At 35.4% G+C, this 23,370-nt stretch overlaps 1 protein-coding gene across 1 annotated transcript in view; it reads left to right on the plus strand.

Annotated features, from left to right (window-relative positions):
* Window positions 1-21,671, plus strand: part of LOC109676318 (neutral amino acid uniporter 4-like) — a 77,360-nt gene extending 55,689 nt beyond the window's left edge. The window contains exons 10-13 of the mRNA XM_074056306.1: window positions 1,983-2,064; window positions 16,550-16,680; window positions 19,059-19,152; window positions 19,814-21,671. The gene's annotated coding sequence lies outside the window, so the exon portion shown is untranslated. The remainder of the gene's footprint in view (window positions 1-1,982; window positions 2,065-16,549; window positions 16,681-19,058; window positions 19,153-19,813) is intronic.
* The last annotated feature ends 1,699 nt before the right edge of the window (window positions 21,672-23,370 follow it).

Consider the following 23,370-nt stretch of genomic DNA (forward strand, 5'->3'; position numbering starts at 1 on the left):
AGCATCCAAAAGTACTCACATCAATGAAACATGGCAGGTGTCACCAAGAACACAGATCCTGGGCAAGGAGAAATTAGAGCCTCTCATGTCCCTACTCATCTGTGATTTCCTAATTGTAGTTGTTGGCTTTAATTGATGCTGGTGCCATTTTTGATCAGGTGCGGCTGTCTTGAGTGTCTTGCATTTCTAGAGGGCTTGACATTCTGAGAGCCACAGCATGTTCGGATCAAATTTGCTTTCAACATCCCATGTTCAAGAATTCTCTTCTTGAAAGCCATCAGTGAAAACAGCCTGGCACACTGTGTGTGCCTCGCAGGATGCCATTCAAGACCATCTTCCTTAGGGCAGTATGAATTGCATGGAGTGTGGTATCATGCCTTCACTAAATGTTTTTCCTGGTTTGAGTGAGACAAAGGTAATTTGGGGTTACAAACAAAATTCTACTTTAATGGCAGAATTACACTATGATTTTAGATGCAGCATGAAAGCAGCCCATCTAGCCTTTTTTATTGATCTTAGATTGTGGTTAAGCAGGGGAATTTATCCTCAAAGCCATTGGTTTTTTTAAGAAGCATAAATACATAGCTCATGAAATATACTGCTCTATCAACCATGGGTGACCCTCTGTTGAAGACTTACACAATTCACAAGACTCAGAGCAGTGATTTTCATCCTTTCTCTGTTCCAAGAGTTTATGGATTAGCACTTCTTTAGCATTGAAAGCATCACAGTTGAAATGAAAAGGCTGCTGTGTTAACAATGGTAGTCCCCATAGGCCTTGATTTGACATTTTTAATATTATGTTGGAAATATATAAAACAATAGATACATAGATCAGGAACAATAAAATCTATTACCAGTTTATTATCATCATCACTTTTATATTACCAACATCATTACATAAACCATTGCATTGCATATTTCATTTATCTTAAGAAATATCTACCTGTCTTTGTCCTATATCTAATATAAATATGTAACATACCTTTTGATATTTTGATTCAAACTTATTTGAGATTTTTTAGTGTGTAAGCAGTCATGATAACTTTTTTTAGTACTTGTTCATGTCACAATAATTATAGGTGTTACACACTCTTCTTTTCTAGGACTAAGTAGATATTTTATGAATCTGTAAAGTAACAATGGTTTAGCATCCAGATAAGAAAAGTGTGTAAATACAGAATATTCTTCACCTGAAAGAATAGATAGGAACTGTGGATAGATAGTTTGGTATGCTTGACCAATTCTCCTAGAAAGAATAATCTGGCTAACATGGTATCAATGACATCTCTTGTATGACTGAAGTCTACAAACATCTTTTGATTTAAGGAATGGCTCCCATTCGTGATCACCATGGATGCCCTTGTATTAGGTCAATGATTGTTTCTGTAGAACTTCAAACTCTTTGCTCTGATGTCCCTTCATCTCCAACATTAAGTTGCTCTCAGAGACATCCCCCCTATGTTAGTCAACTGTCCATTGGTACAAAAGCCTAAATCGACTTATAAAGAAGAAAGGCTTTTTCTTGTCTTTCTTTGAAATTTTTTTGTCAGTACTGGGGTTTAAACTCAGGGCTTCATACCTTCTAGACAGATTCTCAACCACTTGGGCCATACCTCCAGCCCCAAGAAGAAAGATTTATGTTGGCTCATGGTTTCAGAGATATCAATCCATGGTCACTTGTCCCCATTGCTTTTTGTGTTCTGTGGTGAAACAGAATCGTTGCAGGGGGCACATGGGGGAGCACAGCTGTTTACTTCATGGCAGCCAGGTAGCAAAGAAAAGAGACACGCGGATAAGACGTCCCAATATCCCTTTCATGGACATATCCCCAACTACCCAATTTCCTTCCACTAGGGGCCACTTCTTAAATTTCTGTCACCTCTGAAAAGTGCCACAGCCTGGCACCCAAGGCTTTAGGACATGATCTTCTGGGGATATGTAAGATTCAAGCCATAATATCTCTTCCTTTCCTTCCTTAGGAAACTCAATTGGAACTAGTAAAGTCCCTCCACAAAGAGGTTTCCAAGAGATAATGGAAGAACTGGATGGCATGTTTAAAAGGTAAATAGTGACAATCTTAGAGATACGTTTAGTTGTGGAAATCAGGTCTCCTAACTTTACAGTTTAGAATAGAAATAAATGGGAAAATATAAGGGTTTTATGCCTTTCCAAATAGTGTCCATTGTCCTCTCTGCCTTCAGCTAAGGTAAAAACACAGTGTACCAAGTTATTAAATCTATATTCACTTTGCAGTTGAGCAGAAAGAGAGAAATACTTTAGGGAGTAAATGGTATCCAAGAAAGAACCTCATTACTCATCTGTGGAGACAAATGAGTCTTCTGATATGACAGCTGGTGGATCCAGATGTGTATTCCAAACCCTTTTTGAATATAGGGGGCCCATGTTCCTTGAATATCCTTATTTATTTATCCTTATTTCTTTTGCAGCATTATGTTTTGACATTTAAAAATATACATACACAAAAATGAATTATAAAAATATGAGATAAAAAATTAGCATGCATAGAAGCCCTGATACTTTGGTGCTACAAATATATGCATCACTTTGTGTGCACTTGGAGTATGCACACTGTGCACAATTTGGAGCACTGATTCTTAAATCATTTAATACCAATGGAGCCTCCTTTAACTTTGAGTATTTCATATTGCGCTATTACGTATTTAATCTGTAGACAATGCTTGATGTACAATGATTGCTGGTAACTGACATAATTATTTTTTATTACTTCCAAATGGTTTGATATCACAGACTTATCCATAAGTCTTTTATTTCTTTCCTGGTGATACCAATAATTAATTAATAATTAATATTTTATCATTTAACTTGTATAACAGACAAGTTTTTCTCTTGCAAAAAATAAAATGACATATTTCTAAGTAGAATGCAAAGATTCCGACCACTGCAGTCTGGAAGGAACATGAGGTAAGGTATTACTATGGTGACTCTCAAAGTGTTTCATGTCCCAGCCCATAATAGAGCAGATTCCTTTAGAAATTTCCTAGACAACAGGGAAATAGCAGAGCCCAAAGCAAGGAGAGGATAATGTGTGAAGAAACTCAGAGGAATAAATAAGGACCTCAGTGGATTTTGCCAACCCTGAATAAGGTGAGCAGAAAAACAGTATGAGGGACACACAACGTTGTGCCCAGCCAAGTTCTTAAACTAGAGAAATGAAGGAGGGACAGGAATCAGAGCAGTGAGTGTTTGTGGTAGTGCTGATTTAGAAGAGATACAGAGGAGTTTTCTTGGGTTATGCAATGTTCTTTTTTTTCCCTTAATTTTATTAGAATATATTTATTTACAAGGGGATTCATTGCAACAATCACAAATAGGCTTACATTGTACATTCATTAGATTACCCCATCATCTTCCCTTCAACCCTCTTCCTGCACCACTTAAAACGATTACAAAAGGCTTCATTGTTCTATTTCCTATATCTATGTGAAGCCCATCAACCCTCACCTTCATTCATCTCCTCCATGGAATGTTCTTTCTTGATTCAATGTTATATAGGCATAAAAATATTTCAAAATATACAGGATTGTACTCTTAAAGTCTGTGCATTATGTAGAATTTAAATTATGGCTCGGTGCTCAGTAAACACCTAGCCAAAGCAAGCAAACAAAACAGGCATGTAAAAGACTGAAAAATATATAAATGAAAAGTCTAGAAAGCAAAAGTGAGAAGCTGGGCATGGTGGCACATGTGTGTAATCCCAGGATTTGGGAGGCTGAGCAGATTGATTGTGAGTTGGAGGCCAGTCTGAGCTACATAGCAAGACCCCATCTCAAAAAACTTAGCAAAATGGAAGAAAAATAGATCAGTTGGTACACATGAAATTTCTTAAGCACCATTTTGCTGTGTTAAAACTTTTCCTTTGCTGTCATAGACAAGCAGCCTTTGATTTTAGAGCGACATGTTTTCCATTTTGAAGAAACCATATTAGTAGTTCGAGAGACCCTATCTTGAACACACCCACCCACCCACCCACCCACCCGGCTGATGGAGTGGCTCAAGGTGTAGGCCCTGAGTTCAAGCCCTAGTATCACAAAAAAAAAGAAACCATATTAGGACAGTAGGAAACCATTGTACTGATAGTAGGATATCAGTGCTCTTTCCAGCATTTGTGACATGTGTGTTTAAGACAGACAACGAGCCTTGCCTTGTTAGTGATGACAAGTCAAGAGAAATGACAAGTTTTTAAAAGACTGTTTGGTAATTTATCCTTAACTTCTCACAGCTTTTCTGTGCTACAAATTAAATCTTTAATGATAAAAAATATATAAAATCTGCGGGTTATTGCCAACATGTCAAACTCTTTACTCAGTGCTTTAAATACATTATTTCATTTAAGCTTGATGTGAGCATTTAACTTTTATTACCCTTTTTACTGATGAGGAAGCTAAAAGTTTGGGAGGTAATTCAACAAAGTTCCCAGCTGGTGGCCTTATAGCCTTATAGCATAAAATCCATTCTCTAAAATGTTGTATTTTGAGTTGTTGAGTAAAGAAGGATGAAGAAAATACAGTGCCCATATTCATAAAGTACACACAGCAGAAACCAAACAAACTTCCTGCTCCTGTGTATAGTTTCCATCATGATTACCTATATGGTGCTTTGGGATGACCAACCTCTACTTAATAGAAACACCAGGTAAACCAGTCCTTGATCTTTTTAAAATACATCTATAAATGATGTACAAAATGATGAGTTATATCTCTGATGCACACTCATCTCCTGTAAAACCACTCTGCATGCCTTAACTTTCTTATTCCTAAAAGACAAATATTCTGAATATTTACTCACAGTCCTTTGCATTTATTAGAGTTGTTATTGCTATTAAAATTATTATAAGTATTAAGCTTGAGAAAAGTACTGAAACATGAGTGTAAAAATACAGGTAGTTTTTAGTCCATTGAAACCTATAACACCTGCTTTGTAGAATCTCAATCCAGGGAAGTCACTCAGATGTAGCATTTATATGTAATCAATGAATCAATAAGAAAGAATGAAAAACTCATTACAAACTGGTGACTAACAGGCATTTAACAAAAGAGGATATTAATAAAAAAGGTACTCCTCCTTAATTATCAGGAAAATGAGTTCAAACCACAATGTGACTACACAAACACCTGAATGGTTAAAATAAAAGTGACTGATAGTGCCTAGTGCCAACCATAGTGGATACAGAGTACTTAGAACTCTCATATACAGTGGGGGTATACTTTAACACAACTAATTTGGAAAATTGACAATATCTTTAATGATGAAAATTACATACCCTGTGATACAGGAATTCAACTTCAAGGTATAAATCCGAGACAAAGGTACAGTGTGTCCAGCAATAGACATTGATGTATGTAGTAGCATTATAATAATAGCAAAAATGGGAAACAATACAAATGCTTTTGTTAATAGAATGAAAATATGGTTTAGTTATACAATGGAATGGCTCAGGGCAATAAAAATGAGCTCATGAGGCTATACCTAACACCTGGAAGAGTATCACAAATAAGAAGTTGAGCAAAAAAAAAGTTTATTTCATATGATTCCATTTAAGTAAAAGCTAAAACATAAAAATTATCTCAGGTGCTAGAAACTGGAATGTTGACTTTTGGGGAAGACAGTAGGGGAGAGACTGAAAAGGGTACAGCAGAGGTTTTTTGGGTGTTGGCAGCATCCCAACTTTTGCAGCAGTTACAAATGTGTGTTCTCTTGGGGAAAACTCACCAAAAATTTATATGCACACTTACATTGAGTATATTTTGTATACACATTCAATTTCAAAAGCCTACTTGGGCTGGAGGTGTGGCTCAAGCAGTACATACCTGCCTAGCAAGTACAAAGCCCTGAGTTCAAGCACCAGTGCCACACACACACACACACACACACACACACACACACACACACACACAGAAAAAAAAAAACAAAACCTTTAGAAGTAGGGATAAAGATTACTTGAAAAGAATTCTTTTCACCAAGGCATGGTGGCACATGCCCATAATCCCAGATACTTGGGAGGCATAGATATGAGGATCACAGTCCTCAGGCAAAACCACAAGACCCCCTTCCAAAAAATAACTGAAGCTAAAAAGTGATGTGGCTCGAGTGGTAAAGCGCCTGCTAAATGAGCACAAAGCCCTGAGTTCTAACTCCAGTACCACCAAGAAAGAAAAACAAAACAAAACCAGAATTACTTTTAAGTAAAGTCTGAGAAAAATAAAAAGAGTGAGCAGAAAATGACTGTGACAGTGGGTCTGTCACAGTCTTGTAGTGCTTGTGTTCAAGTGACCCTTATTTTACTTAATGGCCTCCAAGCTCATTAGTAGCAAATGCTGGCAATATGAATATGCCAAAAAGAAACAGTAAAATGTCCCTTAAGTGGAAAGCTGAAAACTCTCAACAAGGAAGGGAAAAAAATCTTACCCTGAGGTTGGAAAGATCTTTGATAAGAAAGCTAGCTAGCATTTGTTGCCCTTAACGCAGAGAAACTAAAGCAGATACCTTAAAGCAACTGAGGCCAATAGGAAAAGGGGAACAGGTACTACAGAAAAGGTTAGATCAAAAAGAATTAACCTAGAAGGTAACACCCATGCACAGGAAATCAATGTGAGTCAATGCCCTGTATAGCTATCCTTATCTCAACCAGCAAAACCCCTTGTTCCTTCCTATTATTGCTTATACTCTCTCTACAACAAAATTAGAGATAAGGGCAAAATAGTTTCTGCTGGGTATTGAGGGGGGGAGCGGGAGGGGGTGGGGCAGAGGGGAGAAATGAACCAAGCCTTGTATGCACATATGAATAATAAAAGAAAAATGAAAACAAAAAAAAAAAAAGAAAGAACCTTCTACTTCTGGTATTGTGAAGAAGGAAAAATAAATTTGTACTCGCTTGATTATGGCACTTCAAGCTGCAAAAGTTACCACCACATTTATAACATTATAAGGTATAAACGTATAGGAAAAAACATAGAATCTATGGTTTCAGGCATCCACTGGGGACATGGAACCTACCATTAGTGGTTAACAAGGGACCACAGGTAGATGAATTTAACTCTCAGATTGTTGGGGAAGTGTTTATATCTTCTCATTCCACTTTAAAGCCAATACAACAGACAAGAATGCACTATGAATAAGATGTGTGTGAGAAAAAAGAAGGTATGAAATCAATCCAAACTCAGAGAAAAGACTTAACAATACCTTGAATATTGTCAAGCTCATTTGTGCAGAGATATTTTCCATAAATATCAAATAATTAAAAGAGTTAAAGTGCATATGCTTACACTTCTTTATATGTAATGCTTTACATATACACATATGTATGGACCAGTCAACTACCATACCTAAAAGCAGGGCATAAAAGCTTTAACTGTACTGACAAAGAGAAACCTATAACATTAGGAGTCTCAGTGAATCCTGAAGCACCAGGACCCTCAGCACTGTCGTAGAGTCAGTTGTTCCCGCTAATGAAGAGGGAAGAGATCTTTGCCTTTGACATCTTTTTGTTCCACATCTATTTGACATATGCTTATCTTTCATGTTTCTGAAAATGGTAATCTGTCACTTAGAAATTTATCTAGAAAGTAACTTATAATGATCTAATACTTTATTAGTAAGCATGAAATAAAATAAAATTCTCAACAGCCTATTTTGTAGTGAAAAATACAAGATAAACAAGTGCAAAAGCATAACAGCAAGTTGAATTTTGTGCAACAATAAATGTACAAAATACATGGTTCATTTTCTACAGTATAGTTGGATAAATGTGTTTTCTTAAACTGAAAAAAATATATAAATAAAATTGGCTTTCCTTTCCTGCTATCCCTATATCCTTACCCACAGCTCCAATCCCATACCCCATGTCTTACAGAAAACTTCCTCAGAATCTCTCTCTCTCTCTCTCTCTGTCTCAATCCTCTCCTCTCTTTCCCATTCTCCCTTCATTCCCCCACGCACTCTTAATCTCCCCTGTGCAATACACACTTGTGGTGAAGACCCATTTCTTTATTTTCTCCAAAACACACTTTTAAAAGTTTGTTTCTCATAGTAAACATGCAGCTCTTGGCCTCTCAGACATTCCTAACTCAGAGTGCTCTTTGCTGGCCTGAGAGGTGATTGTACCACTTTCTACTGCCAAACACTGATAGAAAGGAAACTAGGTGTTGAGTATTTGATAGTCAAGTGATCGTTAGAATAATGAATATTATCTAAATTCTAGAAATCTAGATATAAAAATGGATTTTGCCAAGTAGGAAAGTATGTTTAATTCAGACATTTGGATTCAGATTATTCGAAATGCATTTCAGATAATAGCAGTCTTGAACATTATCAGCTCATCTGGAGACAGAGCAATCTGGGAAAAGCACATTAATGGAAAGTCTATAGAAATCCTGAAGGGACAGCTGGTCCCAGGAGACTCTGAAACCTTTTAATTATTTCCTCTGCGGTTGTAGCACCACTATGGATTCTCCTCAGCGCAGTAAATCTTTGCATCACACTGGTACCTCATTGTGGGTTTGGTTCATCCTGGGGATTCAGAAACTGTCTTCCACTAGCCTTATTGTCAGTCTCAGTTACAGTTTTGTTGTTTTGTACCTATAAATTATAATCCATGTATTGCCTAGTCCAGGATTCTAATCTGACTTCCATGCCCCATACTGAAAGCCATGTGGTGTTCTGGAAATGCCTGCTTTATGCCCTCACAGTCCCCTGAAAATCAGGAAACTGATGGTGTCATTGCTCAGAAAACTCACTGATCACCAATTACAGTGTTAAAAGCCAAATCTTATAAATTTCCCCTTCTGCCCCACAGGGACACAGAAAAAGAGCCTGGTGTGTGGAAACAAAGCAACCACTTAAAATGTAACAAGACACATTCCCCAACTAAAACCATGACTCACCCTGCACATGCTATATTGATATTTCAGATTATATATAATTGAACTGAGGTTGCAGTTTATTTTCTAAAGGCAAACGTGTTTAATTAGAACAAAATGTGCATCTCTATAACACTGAATTTTAAGTACCAAGTTCTAAAGTTTACTCATTGATGATTATTGTGGGGAAACATGAGCTCTTATGCATAAATCTTTTGACAGGAGCTGTCTGTCAAAAATAATGATCCTTTTAAAACTCATGAATAAATAATGATGCAGGTCCACTTTACATAAAAATACATACTCATTTACACTGTTCACTGAAATGAAATACAGCTATTTAAAATAATCTTGTGATGGGTGAGTAATGAAACATTATTAATTTAATACACATGGTATTTTATTCTCATTCTCAAATTACACACATCTGTTTTCAATATCAACATATTAAAACATTTTTTTAAAGACCTCTAACAGAATGTCTGATACAGAAAATGCTTTCATGGATGACACTGTGAATTTTAATTTTGCCACACTGGGGTCTCATTTTGGACACAAGGTGGAAAGTAATAATCCTGCTGTCACCGTGGTGATGTTTTATTGTCTTCCCTAACTTGGGGCATCGAGAAGTACCCACCTCTCTTTCTCCCATAGGAAAAAGCATAAATAGTGGTGAGGCAGAGCTACAATGTCATTTGCCTTCCTTCATCCTCTCCCATCTGGAATCTGATTCTGTTAATGTCTTTCCTGTGTTCTTTCCTTCCTTTGTTCTTTCCTCCCTTTATCCCACCCTCGTTTTCCATTGCACACTGAGTAAAAGCAAGGAGATGATAACAGTGTTTAACAATATCTGGGTGCTTCCACCAGGAATTCAGAACAGAGAGATTGGAAATTGGAAATTTTATGCTCCACTTTTTCTTTTAGAAGATTTATGTTCATTCTTCCCCTCAAATGTCCCAGTTATTTCTCCTGCCCCTTTCTTCTCTCTCCAGCCATGTTCCAGCATCAGAAGTGATAGTGCAAAAGGAGATGTAGTCAGGAGATGGTGTGCTCAAGTTTGGAAAGATGGCTAAAAGAGGAATAATGATCAGTCTCCCTCCTCCCAGATTTCCATGCCCCACCTTTCACCTTGGAATCTACAGCTGGATTGTGAAAGCCTAGGTTAGGGAATCTGAGGAAGGCTTTTGGTAGTATCTGTCCATTTTACAGATGGGAAATTGAGCCACAATGAAATGGTGTGTAGTGTCCACACACACAGAGAAGCACTTCTACAAGCAAGCAAATATTTTTTGGTAGGAAACACAAAGTTCATTGAAATGATGACATCCTTTCCAAGACTAAGAATGGGGACTTCCTGGGCACTGCTCCTTTTGCCACCCTTCCTCTAGTGCCAAGACAGGTTTTGCTGCATCCATAGCATGCCATTTTCCAAACTGGAGAATGTCTATTAAAGTTATATAATGTTATAGGGGAAAAAAATCCAAACTTTGCTTCACATTTTCAATCAGCTTGCTCAGCCAGTGCTGTTCAGCCTACAAAAGCTTCCCATATTTGGAAGATAAAGTATTGACTGGTTTACAAACGGAAATCAATCTGGATTTAACAATTTTGTGAAACCTTTGATAATTTAAGTCCCATGTCATGTTGCAGTAGAAAGTTTTGGAAATCCTGCAGTTGCCATGGAGATTTTAAAAGCAAATAGCAAGGGAAATTAATTTTAAATCCTTTTCTAAAGGCAATCATTTCTTAAAATAGATTTTAAAAGTCTTACCTTAAATGACTTTCAAATATTTCATGTAGAAGAGTGATTTAACGTGATTCACGAAAATATATATCTGCAAACTTCATATTTAGATATGTCTGTCACATAATTATAAAGTGAGAATTTAGACATGACCCAGACATGCTGACAGGGTAGGGTTAACTTGAACTAACAAATAGCTTTCTTTTTAGTCATCTTCCACATGAGACCTCTGAGCTGAGAATGCAAATGAAATTGTTTCTGTATGTGTCCTTTTCAATTGCTTATTTATATGAATAGATTGGCTATTTTCCTAGATATTAGCCAATGACCTGCTAAAATTACCCTTTTCTACATTTTATGCATATAATAAATTTTTGTTGCCTTTCATGTTCTAATGTTTTGGGGGGACAGCTACGTATTTTATAGGCATTAGCCAATGCTGTTATTCTAAACTCATGCTATTAGATTTAGAGAGTGCATAACTTTAGTTCATTTCATTGTACAATATAATGCCTGTGAATTAAGGTAAGTCAGTAAGTAGCACAGTTTGTAACTCTTGCTAACTGTAGCATTGACTTGGACCAGATAAAAAGAAAAATATATATATAAATCAATCACAAACTCAGAAAATATATTGTAGGATGTCACAGTCCCCAATATTCCCCAAACAGGAGATAGAAATGCCAGGGGAAATGTAACATTTTTAACTCAAACATTTTTCTTTAAGAATTTGCAAGTATGTATGCCATTTTGGAATTATTTTTTGCAAATAAATGTTTGAATTTCTTTTATTAAAAAGATAAATTCTGATACTAATTTTGGTTTGTCTCCAAAGGAGGGCATGTATATGAATACACACACACACATGTATACATAAGAGAGAGAGAGAGAGAGAGAGAGAGAGAGAGAGAGAGAGAGAGACATTGAAGAAATAACAGCACTGAAGTAAAATTGAACAGGTTTCAGACTAAGACCAAGAATGGCCATTTAGCTGTCAAGTGGCAACCAGGACAACCAGGCTGTTACTGACAAGGCCTTCATTTTTAAAGCCTTACAAGGACCATGACCTTCCCATTCTAGAGTCAATTTAGTAATTATTTTGTTTATTTTTATCAGCTTTGATCACACATTGATCATTACACTAGCCTATACAAAGATGGGAATTTATTAAGCTCATACCTTCCTAAATATAGCTTAGCTTCTGAACATTAGCTAATTAGATAAAATCAATTTTACGGAGATATAGAATCAAAATAATTTTTTTTTCTTTTTCTTTTTTCTTTTTTTTTGCAGTGCTGGAAACTGAACCTAGGGCCTTGTATAAAACATTTTTCAAAACAATAATCTGGATTACATGTGAACTAAACAGACAAAATTTGATATTCAAGCTACCTGCCTCACATACAATAACAAATTATTTACTTACTTAGTTTTGTTGTATCTGTATCTTTGCTTCTTTGCTTATTTATACATTGAAATTTACTTTTTAAGATGAAAACATGTTTCAAAGACTCTCTGAGGAGGAACAACTTTCTACAACATAAGGTGAGAAAAGCTTTAGTTCAGAGATTAAGAGCTGTGGCTTTCCCTAGGCCTTGCTCAGTCATTATTTGCATGACAGGTCATTTTCACATTCTGGCAGTCATTACCTTATAAACATAAAATTGAATAAAAGAAATCAGACATGAAAGACTAAATATAGTATGAGTCTGTTTATTGTGAGTAGGACAGCAGCTGTTTGGGAGGGCAGATAATAATGATTGGGAGGGAGTAGAAGGGTTTTTGGTTTCTGGAAATGATTATTTATTTATTCTGGATGCTGGTTACATGGTGGGTTGTTTTTTAATGTAACAATGAAATGACACTTTCCTGCATGAGTTTTGTTTTTGAGACAGTGTTTCATTATGTAGCCTAGGATGGTCTTGAACTTGTGATTTTCCTGTCTCTGCCTCCTGAATTCTGGGATTACAGCAAATGCAACCAATTCTGGCCATTTAAAATATTTTTTAAAAAATGAAGAGTGTTGATAATTTTTTTTTACTAGTAGTGGTTTCATCAAAAATTCTGCTATCCTGTGAAAATTTCTTTTTTATAACAAGATTCTCATCATAAATCAAGTACTTTAGGTGACTCAGTGACATCATTTTCAGAATTTATGAATGTCTCTTGTGCAGTAATAGATTTCTATTTGCTTTTTATATTTTCCTGCTTCCCTTCCCCCACCATGTTCACTCTTGGGGATGTCACATGTGTCTCCCAATAATCTTCCTATCCTCACTTCTCATTTTCTCCTAATCTGCTGCAGGCTAGAGAAGTAACAGACAATCAAGTTTATCAAATCCTTGATAAGAATAAGCTTGATTATCTGTTACCATCAAATTTTCCAGTAAATCCAGTAAAGATCTGAGTGACTCCATTGTTCAGGGTTAAGGATGCTAAAAATCTGACCTTCGAATAATGAAGCAGTTTGGTATGTACGCCACTTCAAAAAACAGTAACTTCAGAGAGAATCTCAAATTTATACAGTGGCTTTCTACACAGACAGGGATTATTTTGGCAGAATCCTCAGAAGACTTTTTTGTTATTTTACTCTATTTTTCAATATTTCCAAAGATTTTCTAAAACTACTTTGTTGCTAACCCAAAGATTCTATCCCCAAATATTTATTGTTAACAAAATTATTTGTTCTTCCTGTATTTTTAAATGCTCCATACCTACCCCATTGTAATTTCTGAACATTGATGGATGCTCCACTGGTAGATCTCAACTTTAGCTTTTATTTTTTTTAATTGTTGTACTGGAGGTACATTGTGGCATTTACAAAAGTTCTTACAATATACCAAATATACCATAGTTGAGTTCACCCCCCCTCCACCATTCTCCTTTACTTACCCTCCCCTCCATTCCTGGAATAGTTTCAACAGGTATCATTTTCCAATTACATACATGTGTACACAGTATTTGCACTATAACTTTAGTTTTATATCAGAGTCACCTGGGAGCATCAAGCAAAGGTACCATCTTGAGAGGTTGTGATTCAGTGGGTCTGGAGTAGCCTCAGTATTTTTGCACAGCTCTGACAAGTGATGTGACTCCACAGCCACAGCTAAGAAACATGGTGGCACCTTTTCTACATGACAACCCTTTCCTTCCTATATTGGAACACGACCCTCTTATTTTCTCTCCTTTCTAAGTCACATAGCTCTGGTTCCTTCAACTGCTCATGGGCTTAGTTTGCACGTCTGTCATCATGTTGGTCACCATCCCTGAATCTAACTCTCTTAATACGTTGTAGAGATGTAGCATCCAAGCTGCAAACACGGTTTATTAGAGCCAAACCAAACTCTTCTCTTTGATGATCTAGACTCTAGGCTTTTATTGCTGCAGTCTAATGATATATTTCCTTTAAAAAAGAAGTCATGTGGTCTGCTATCTTACACTGAAGGTGTCATGAGTATAAGACATCAGTATATTTAGTGAGAATAAACAGATGTAAGTTATATAGTGAAAGCTGTAAACATTTTATTATCTTGCCTTATTTTCTCCAGTCATAATCACCACTGTGGCAGAAGTTGCCATTTCTGCTCTGACTCTCTGACTCTTCTTTCCTCAATCCCCCCATGACTATAATATGGTTATGAGCCACAATTCCAGTATGTGTTTACTGTTCTTAATGAGTAAGTGCTGAAGGAAACATTTTGCAGTATTGGACCTTGTTTTCCTCACAAACTTGGGCTGCCAGTTAGGCCAGGTGAGAGGGAAAACTGCACGTTACAGCCACCACTCTTTGGTTTTTTGTTTTGAAGACTATTTGGGGGCTGGCAGAGTGGCTTAAGTGGTAGAATGCCTGCCTAGCAAGTGTGAGGTCCTGAGTTCAAACCCCAGGGCTGCAAAAAGAAAGAGGCTATTTTGTGTGGATCCTTTCTGGGATTTGATTGTTACACACATTCCTGCGATTGGGTGCTTTTAATTCTCTTTGAACACAGAGCCACCTGTTTACTGGCACACAGAAGCTAGACCAACTCCTGGAGCTCTGACATTTAAATACTCTTGGTGACAGGAGCCTGGGATGTCTCTGCCTAAGCTTCTGACAGCCAACATTTGGCATGCTATGAGTACATTACCCTGATATGTTTCCTCTTGTTGGTTTGGGTCTGGAATTACATTTGGATCTTGATTCTGTTACCTATGTCAGTTTTAAACTATCTGAAAATTTCATGACTCCTTTGATGTCATAAATCCTGAATTGATACATTGGGAATTTCAGGTTAACAGCAGAGAACTGAAAACAAACACACTTGATGCGTGTAAGTGGATATCAGTCTACTAATTCATTCTGTTTGGTTGTGGCTATTCAGTCAGTCCACACTCTTTTATTTTGCTTTTAGCAGTATATTGTGAAGTATACACTTGCATATTTTTGTATACAATATGGAAGTGCCCCAGACAAAAACATAGAGCTTAGTAAATCATCACAAAGCAAGCTGCATAACTTTTGGCTACATCAGGAAATAGAAACTGTCCCCACACTATCAGTCTTTACCCTCTTCTTTCCCTCACCCCAAATTTTTATGGAAATCACTGCTTTGCTTTATAGTTTTGACCCCTTGGCATGAGAGTTTAGCTTTTCATATTTTTTAAAGGGTCATATAAATAGGCTCAGATAACATGTCTTCTTTTGTGACTAGTTTGTCTTCTGGTATGCATTGTGGTGTCTCAATGAATACAAGATTTTAATATAGCCTAATTTATCAATTTTTTTCTCCTATGGCAAACATTCTTTCCCTACCCAGATCACGAAAATAAACTCTTAGTTTACATTTTAGAGACTTTTCCTTTCCACACATAGATCTGCAGTGTATGTAGAATTATTTTTGAATGGTGAAAGGTAGACTACCAAGATTAGGACTGCTCACCGAGAAGTCACACTGTCACTGCTCTGTACTTGTTCCCCTATTGTAACCCAAGCAGTCATGTTTCAAAGGTATTGCAATGATCACAATGTCTTAGTTATTGGAGATTTTAATAAGACTTGATATTAAAGAGACCAAAACCTTCCATCTTTCTCTTCTTCAAGAGTGACTTGCCTACTTTGTGTCATTTATATTGCCAAACAAATATTGGAACCACTTCAAAACAACATTGTTTCAAAAACAATACAAAAAGGAAAATCACCTTGGCATTTTATTTAGTATATTATTGAATCAGCATAAGAAGATTTGATGATTTTATAATATTGAGTCTTAAAATCTTTAAATGTGGTATATAACTGTATTTAAATTATCTTTTACCAGTATTTGATAGTTGTATGTTGGAAGTTGCACATAAATTGTCAGATTTACATCTAGATATTTGAAGATTTGGTTGGGTGATTTATCAAGTAGTATAAATTTTAATTTCTTGTTTCTTCCTTGTACATAGAAATGCAATTGATTTGGGGTGTGTATGCCTTTCATAAGACACCCTTGCAAAGTTCACTTGTGAGTTCTAATGGCATTTTATAGATTCTTTTTGAAATTTTAATATTTTTGCTTCTTTATTTTTAATTCAAATTTCATTTATTTTACTTGACTTACTGACTAGGACTTCCTAGAACAATGTTGAATAGAAGTAGTTACAGTAAACAACATTAAATTGCTCCCAATCTCAAAAGAAAAAAATGCAACATTTTAGCAGTAGGTATGATTCATGCTATAGCTTTTGTAGACAATTCTGCTATGATTAAGTAAGTTTTCTTTCTTTTTTTTTTTTTTTTTTTTTTGGCAGTACTGAGTTTGAACTCAGGGCCTTAGGCTTGCTAAGTAAGTGTTCTGAAACATGAACCACATCTCCAGCCCTTTTTGCTTTATTTTTTTAGATAGGGGCTTGCCTTAGCCATGATCCTACTACTTATGTCTCTCTCTAGTAGGTGGGCTGCCAAGTTAATTTGTTGAGATGGGATCTGCTAACTCTTTCCCTGGGCTGGCCTTGAACCAAGATCCTCCCAATCTCCACCTCCCAAGTAGCTGGGATTACAGACATAAGCCACAGCACCAGGTAAGTAAGTTTTTTTCTATCTTTGCCAAGTGTTTATTTTTTAATAATGAATGCAAGTTATACTTTATTAAATATTCTTTTTTCATTTATTAAGATAATCTGATACATTTCTCTTGTTCTATGTGTTGAATATAGTGTCTAATTTTCTTGTAAAATCAATCTTGAATTCCTAGAATAAAACTTAGGCTGGTTTATTGTCCTTTGAATACATTGTCAGATTCGATTAGCTAATATTTTGCTTAGGACTTTTGCAACTAAGTTTGTAGTGAGAACAGCTAGTAATTTTCCTTGAACTGTCCTTGTCAGGTTTAGAATCAAGGTTTTATTGACCTGGTAAAATGATCTAGGAAGTATTTCCTCTTTTTATATTTCCAAGATTAATTATATTCTATGTCTTAAGTGTTTGATATAATTCATTAAAGAAACAATTGGGGGTAGAATTTTATTTGTGAAAGTATACTTAATTAGAAAATCAATCTCTTAAATATGATAGAACTATTAAGAACTGTATTTCCCATTTTGCTCAAAATATTCAAAGTTATTAGCACAAAGTTGATATGTTTTTCTGCTTTTCCTTTTATTGTCAGTAAAGGTATATCTTGTATATTTTTAAATATTTTCTAATTCCCATTTTGTCTTGTTACTTGATTCTTTGGTTAGCTGCCTTTCTGGATATCCACAGAACAAGAAAAGTTATTTTAGTTTATTTTTACATCAATTTCTAACTCAATTTTGTTGTGACCAGTATGATTTCAAGTCTTATAAATTTGTTGACAATAAAATTAACTAATAGTTATTAAAATAACATAATACACTAATAGACATGAAAACGCACAAAACAATTGAAATTTAATAAGGCTTGTTTTATTGAATTTTGTTTTGTTGGCCTAGCATATTTTCCTCCCAAAATTATTGTGCTATTAAATGACATTTTTATCAGTATTATGTTCAGTTATGTATCAGTGTCTTAATAGTTGAATTTGTGCAAATCTTTATCCAAACTGATTCATTTGCTTGGTTGACTGGTGTATAAATAAATGTGTTAAAATCCCTGATAATGATTGCAGAGCTGTTGACGTCTCCTATGTGTTGGTTGATTTCAGTTTTATGTATTTTTTTCAGCTGAAGATTGAGATAATTTTCTTTAATATTAGCCTATAGGTGGTTATGAAAAGAAAACTATGCTTGAAAAAATAGCTCTATGTTACCTTAATTCTTGAAGTATAAATGGCAATAGAATTCCATATCATCAGTTTTTGGTTCTTAGACTTTTTAGATGTCACCTGATGTTATGTAAGTTCATAGTTTTCCTGATGAGTATTCGGCTCAATGAATTTTTGCTCACAAAATGCATTGTAGCTTTTGCTACTGTTAAGACTTTATTGCTATTTTCAGTTTTTAGCAGTTTTACTTTGAGCTGTCTAGCTTTAGGCTTCTTTTTTGTTTTGAATTTTTACAGGTTTCTTACTGTTTACACAGTTTGGGAGAATTTCCTCACTTGCTGCTTCTTTCCAATACTCTCCATATGCTATGGGTCTCCAATACACACAGATTCACTCTTTTTTATTTATTAATTTTTTTTTGTTTTTTGCTGTGCTGGGACTCAAACCCAGGACCTTGTGCACTCTAGGCAAGTGTTCTACCACTGAGCTACATCCCTAGCCCATCACTCTTTTTACTGTATTTCTCTCTCACTTACTATTCTGCCTCCCATCTTTTTGCCTTCTTATACTTTGTTCTAGATTTCCTTTTCTCTATTATCTCTAGTTCACTAATTCTGCAGTTGGTATAATCTGCTACTAATGAATTCATTTAGTTCATTTAGTTCTTATATTGTCAGTATTACAACTACTATGAGGCTCGTTTTTGTAGTTACCTGATCTCAGTTGAAAATTTTAATTTGTCTTTATATCTATTGATAGAGCAAACGTAGCTGCTTTTTGTTGAATGCAATATCAGGAGCCCCATTATTCCTCAGGCCCCACTGCTCGTGATTCAACCATGTGAAAGGTCTTTCCTCAGGGGTCTCCAGCGTACCTTGAAATCTAATCTCTTTCTCACTAGTTTAGAGAGACATTCAGCAGCACCACATATTCCTAGGTTCTTAGCAGCTACCGCTGAGATCTGAAAAGGTACCTAGAAGATAAACAGCTCCAAAAGGCTGGCTTTACTTTCATAGGGATCACTTTTCTGCCAGACCTTATTTCAGTAATTATTCATTTCTTTTTCTCCTTCAAATGCTATCCTATGAAATAAATTTTAAACGTATTTTGTGCAGTTATGCTAGCTGTCTGTAGCAGGAATGTTGTTGCACTCCCTATTCTACTATTACCAGATATAGGAGTCCCCAAATGTGCATATTTTTCTTTCATCCACAGGTACAGCTACAGATGGTTCCAGGTGCTTCCTGATACCAAGAGATTTTTTTAATGATTTTCTCCAAAATGAGTATAAAATTGATGTTAAAGAAGGGTGAGAAGGATTGAATGTACTTGGCTTCACATTAGTGATTTCATCCAAGTTCATTTGATTACAATGTTCTATGTTGTGTATGTGTTGTGTTTGTGTATATACCGTTCTGTATTTCAAGTCTTCATTAATCGTGTCATTTACCTTTAACTGTTTGAAGCTCATTGTGCCTTCATGTGGTTTTGACAACGGAAATATGCCATATACACTATGGCTATCACCCAGATTTCTGATTCTTTAGTTCAGTTTTTCAGTGGCATTTGTAAACTTAGCAGTGAGATAAGAAGTATTATGAACTTCTATTAAATTAAAGGTCTAGTTTATTAGGGTATATCGTGCATTATTGAAGAGATGGAAACGTGTGCTTCCTACAAGGTCAGTTTGTCACTGACATGTCAAGTTAAAGAAAAATTGTACTGGCTACTTTAAACTATGTAACATAGATTATTCTCGAGTGAACTCTGATAAGAAAGTTGAAGTGTCACACATGATGCATGGAATATGACAGTAGAGAATAGTGGTGGGGTGGACCAGGACAATAAGGTTCACCCACCTTGGCAGGGAAGATTATTTTTAAATTGACATTATTTGAACTGCCATAGTATATAAGTAATAAAAGGAAGCCTGATCTGTAGCTTGATTTCTTATTGAAATCTTGTTTTAGGCCTTCCACAGATAATACACTCTCTTAATGCCTATACTTAGAAGGAACCACTCCCTCTTCACAGGACAAGTGGGCCAAACCCAGACTAAATGCTAATGAGCAGGTAAATATTAAAAATCGGAGGACTATAACTGTTATTTTGTTGTATAGCTTTAGAATTACAAAAGAAATAATAGAGTAAAGTAAAGCATAAGTGATCAATAGTTACATACTTACTTTCAATCCTAATGTGACTATGTATCCTGATCTAATAAACGTAATCAGGATAAATGAGTTAAGTCAAAAGCAATATGAGTCTTTTCAAAAGAATATCACAAGGGTATATGCAAAGAATTCATTGTTAAGATTCAAATGGCCTTTTAAAGCTTTTAAGCCTTTAATCTATGAAACTCTGTTTCTTAATCTAAAAATAACATTTATGATTTTTGACTATGAGATGGTTGTGAGAATAAGAGATACAGAAAATGGAAGCACCTTGAAAACCTATGTGCAACATAAGCTCATATTTTATAATAATAGTGAACAAAGACATAATAGATTTTGTATAATAGGACATTTCATTCATATTAAAGTGTTCCCAGCAGTTTCTGTGGAATGGCTAAGTTTTATTTTACTTGCTCAGTCTCATTTGTTTCTATGGCTACTCCATTCTTACTCTAAAATAAAATTTATTCAAGCAAAAAGCCTGTTGTCTATATTCAGTCATTTAGAAAATAATCAATTGTCACTTTTATCTGTTTGTAATCCTAGCACATACTGACTAACAAAACAAAAAAGAACATACTGTTTCCCTTCCATCTCTAGTTTGTCTAATATACTTTAAGTTGAATGATACAGACTGAATCATGACTATGACTCCAAAATTGTTCTATTTATTTGATACTTTTATGTAATTGAATTTTAAATTTGTCATCTTTAATGTCTTGATCTATAAAATGATTTAATTTTACCTACTGTATTTGAAATCTTTGCTTATGTAAGTGTACTTACATAAATATTTTTGTTGCCCATTACTGTGTTTTGGCAATACTGTGGTTTGAACTCATGGCCTCACACTTGCTAGGCAGGTGCTCTACCACTTGAATCACTCCACCAGTCCTGCCCATTACTTTTTGATGAAATTTTTTTAAGAAAGTAGATACATTCAGTTTAAATTATATAATCAAATTGAAAATGAGAGAAAGCAAGTAAAACACATCAAAGATCTCACAGTTCCTAAATTTTGAAGTAGGTCTGAAGCTATCACTAAAATATAAAAAATAACCACCGTTGACTTTAATAGTATATATATCATTCCTGGGATGATAAATAGCATATGAGAATTTGGAAGCAGTTCTTTTGGAGAAGACATACAGAGAATATTTCTTTCTTTTCTATTTCTTTTCTATTTTTTTAATCAAATTATCTTTTAGAAGGATCTTCATAGTTAGTTTCAGGTTATCATTTTCTTGCAACTGAACTTACATGTGTGTTTCCCTGAAATCTATTCCTTACAGTGGCCAAGACTATTATTTAGGTTCTGGTAGTATTTTTTGCAGCCATCTTTTCACCAGCTTTTCTTTCAACAATCCACACAAACACATTCACACACACATTATTTTAAACCATAATGACAGATGGATTTTGAGCAATCAGATTTTCTGCTTAGTGTCTCAAGTGGCTTCTTATTATGGAACAGAACTATTCCAAAGTTTTTTGTCCAACACATTCAGAAAATCCTGCCCAATATTTGCATTCATAGAACTCTATTTAAGTTCTTGGTAAACTTACCAAGTGAAAGTGTTAACATGTTTTAGTTTAGGAAGGAAAAAAATGGTTAAAATTAACTCGAAGGAACACTCCAGTTGAGGCAGTTAGTATCTGACACCACTCAGAAGCACTTAACGTGAGGTGATGTACAGGAGTCTGGCATTTCATGTAAACTTCCAATAACCACTAATAATTATTAATATTGAGGAGATGAAATGTGTCTCATATTTTAAAAGTTTACCTTTCTGTTCAGAAAAAAGATTCCATCAACATTAAGAGATATATATTCAATCAGAAAAAGATGGGAAGCACAGCCAAATAAAGAGTTTTTGCTCCCATTTTGTCACTTATATATTGTGTTTTGAACATACAATAACTCTCTAAGTTTCTATTTCCTCATCTCTAAACTAAGAATATTAAATTGTTTGGACTTTAAGATGATTCAATTCTTTCTCAGCAGAAAAAGAAATGAGATATTAAGGGAAATGAAAAGCATATCCAACCCTTTCCTCTAATTAGTTTTGAGCAGTAAGAATACTCTCTCTTTGTTGGCTGGGTAAACCAAAAATTTAAAAGGCTTCTGAAGACAAAAATGGCTGAAAGCCACATGGTTGTGGAGCCAAATGTGCCCTGAGGAAAGACATTTGACTTTTTCAGTTAAGAGAAATGGAGTAAGTTGAAAAAGAATATGTTAAACAAGAATTTTGAATATTAAGAGTTGGCACAAATTCTAAATATTTAAGAACTGGAAAGAAAGGCATTTCTTCTGAAGTGTTCTGTAGAACTATTTAAACCATTTTAACTACAACATTGTATGACATTAAATAACTTGGACATTATTTTTGCATATGAACTTGTGTTACATCTCCTTTTCATTTCACAACCAACTTCTCTAAAATGCATCCTATATTCATTGGAACTACTCTTGATTCCCCCACACCTCAACCCATTGCCATTGGGATTTCTTAATTCCACTTTGCTGACACTCCTATTGCCAAAATCACCAGTAAGCTATTTGTTACCAGATACAATAAACATATCTCCTTTGTATTTTGATCTGACATCTCTACAGCACCAAAACACTCTCCTTGAAATGCTTCTACCTCAAAGCCTTCTTGGCACCACCTTCCTAGTCCTTTCAGGCTTTTCTTCTCCTTTTCAGTCTCTTGTGGATTGCTTTCCTTTTGTCCACCCACTAGTTACTCCAGAGACACCTGCACACCCATGTTTATTGCAGCACTATTCATAATAGCCAAGTTATGGAAACAGCCAAGATGCCCCGCCACTGACAAATGGATTTTAAAAATGTGGTATTTATACACAATGGAATTTTATGCAGCCATGAAAAAGAATGAAATGTTATCATTCACAGGTAAATGGATGGAATTGGAGAAACTCATTCTGAGTGAGGTTAGCCTGGCCCAAAAGTCCAAAAATCATATGTTCTCCCTCATATGTGGACATTAGATCAAGGGCAAGCACAACAAGGGGATTGGACTTTGATCACATGATAAAGCGAGAACACACAAGGAAGGTATGAGGATAGGTAAGACACCCAAAAAATTAGATAGCCTTTGTTGCCCTCAACGCAGAGAAACTAAAACAGATACTTTAAAGCAACTGAGGCCAATAGGAGAAGGGGACCAGGAACTAGAGAAAAGTTTAGATCAAGAAGAATTAACCTAGAAGGTAACACACATGCAACAGGAAATTAATGTGAGTCAACTCCCTGTATAGCTATCCTTATCTCAACCAGCAAAAACCCTTGTTCCTTCCTATTATTGCTTATACTCTCTCTACAACAAAAT

This window comes from Castor canadensis, chromosome 15 (assembly GCF_047511655.1).
Source record: "Castor canadensis chromosome 15, mCasCan1.hap1v2, whole genome shotgun sequence".
Lineage (NCBI taxonomy): Eukaryota > Metazoa > Chordata > Mammalia > Rodentia > Castoridae > Castor > Castor canadensis.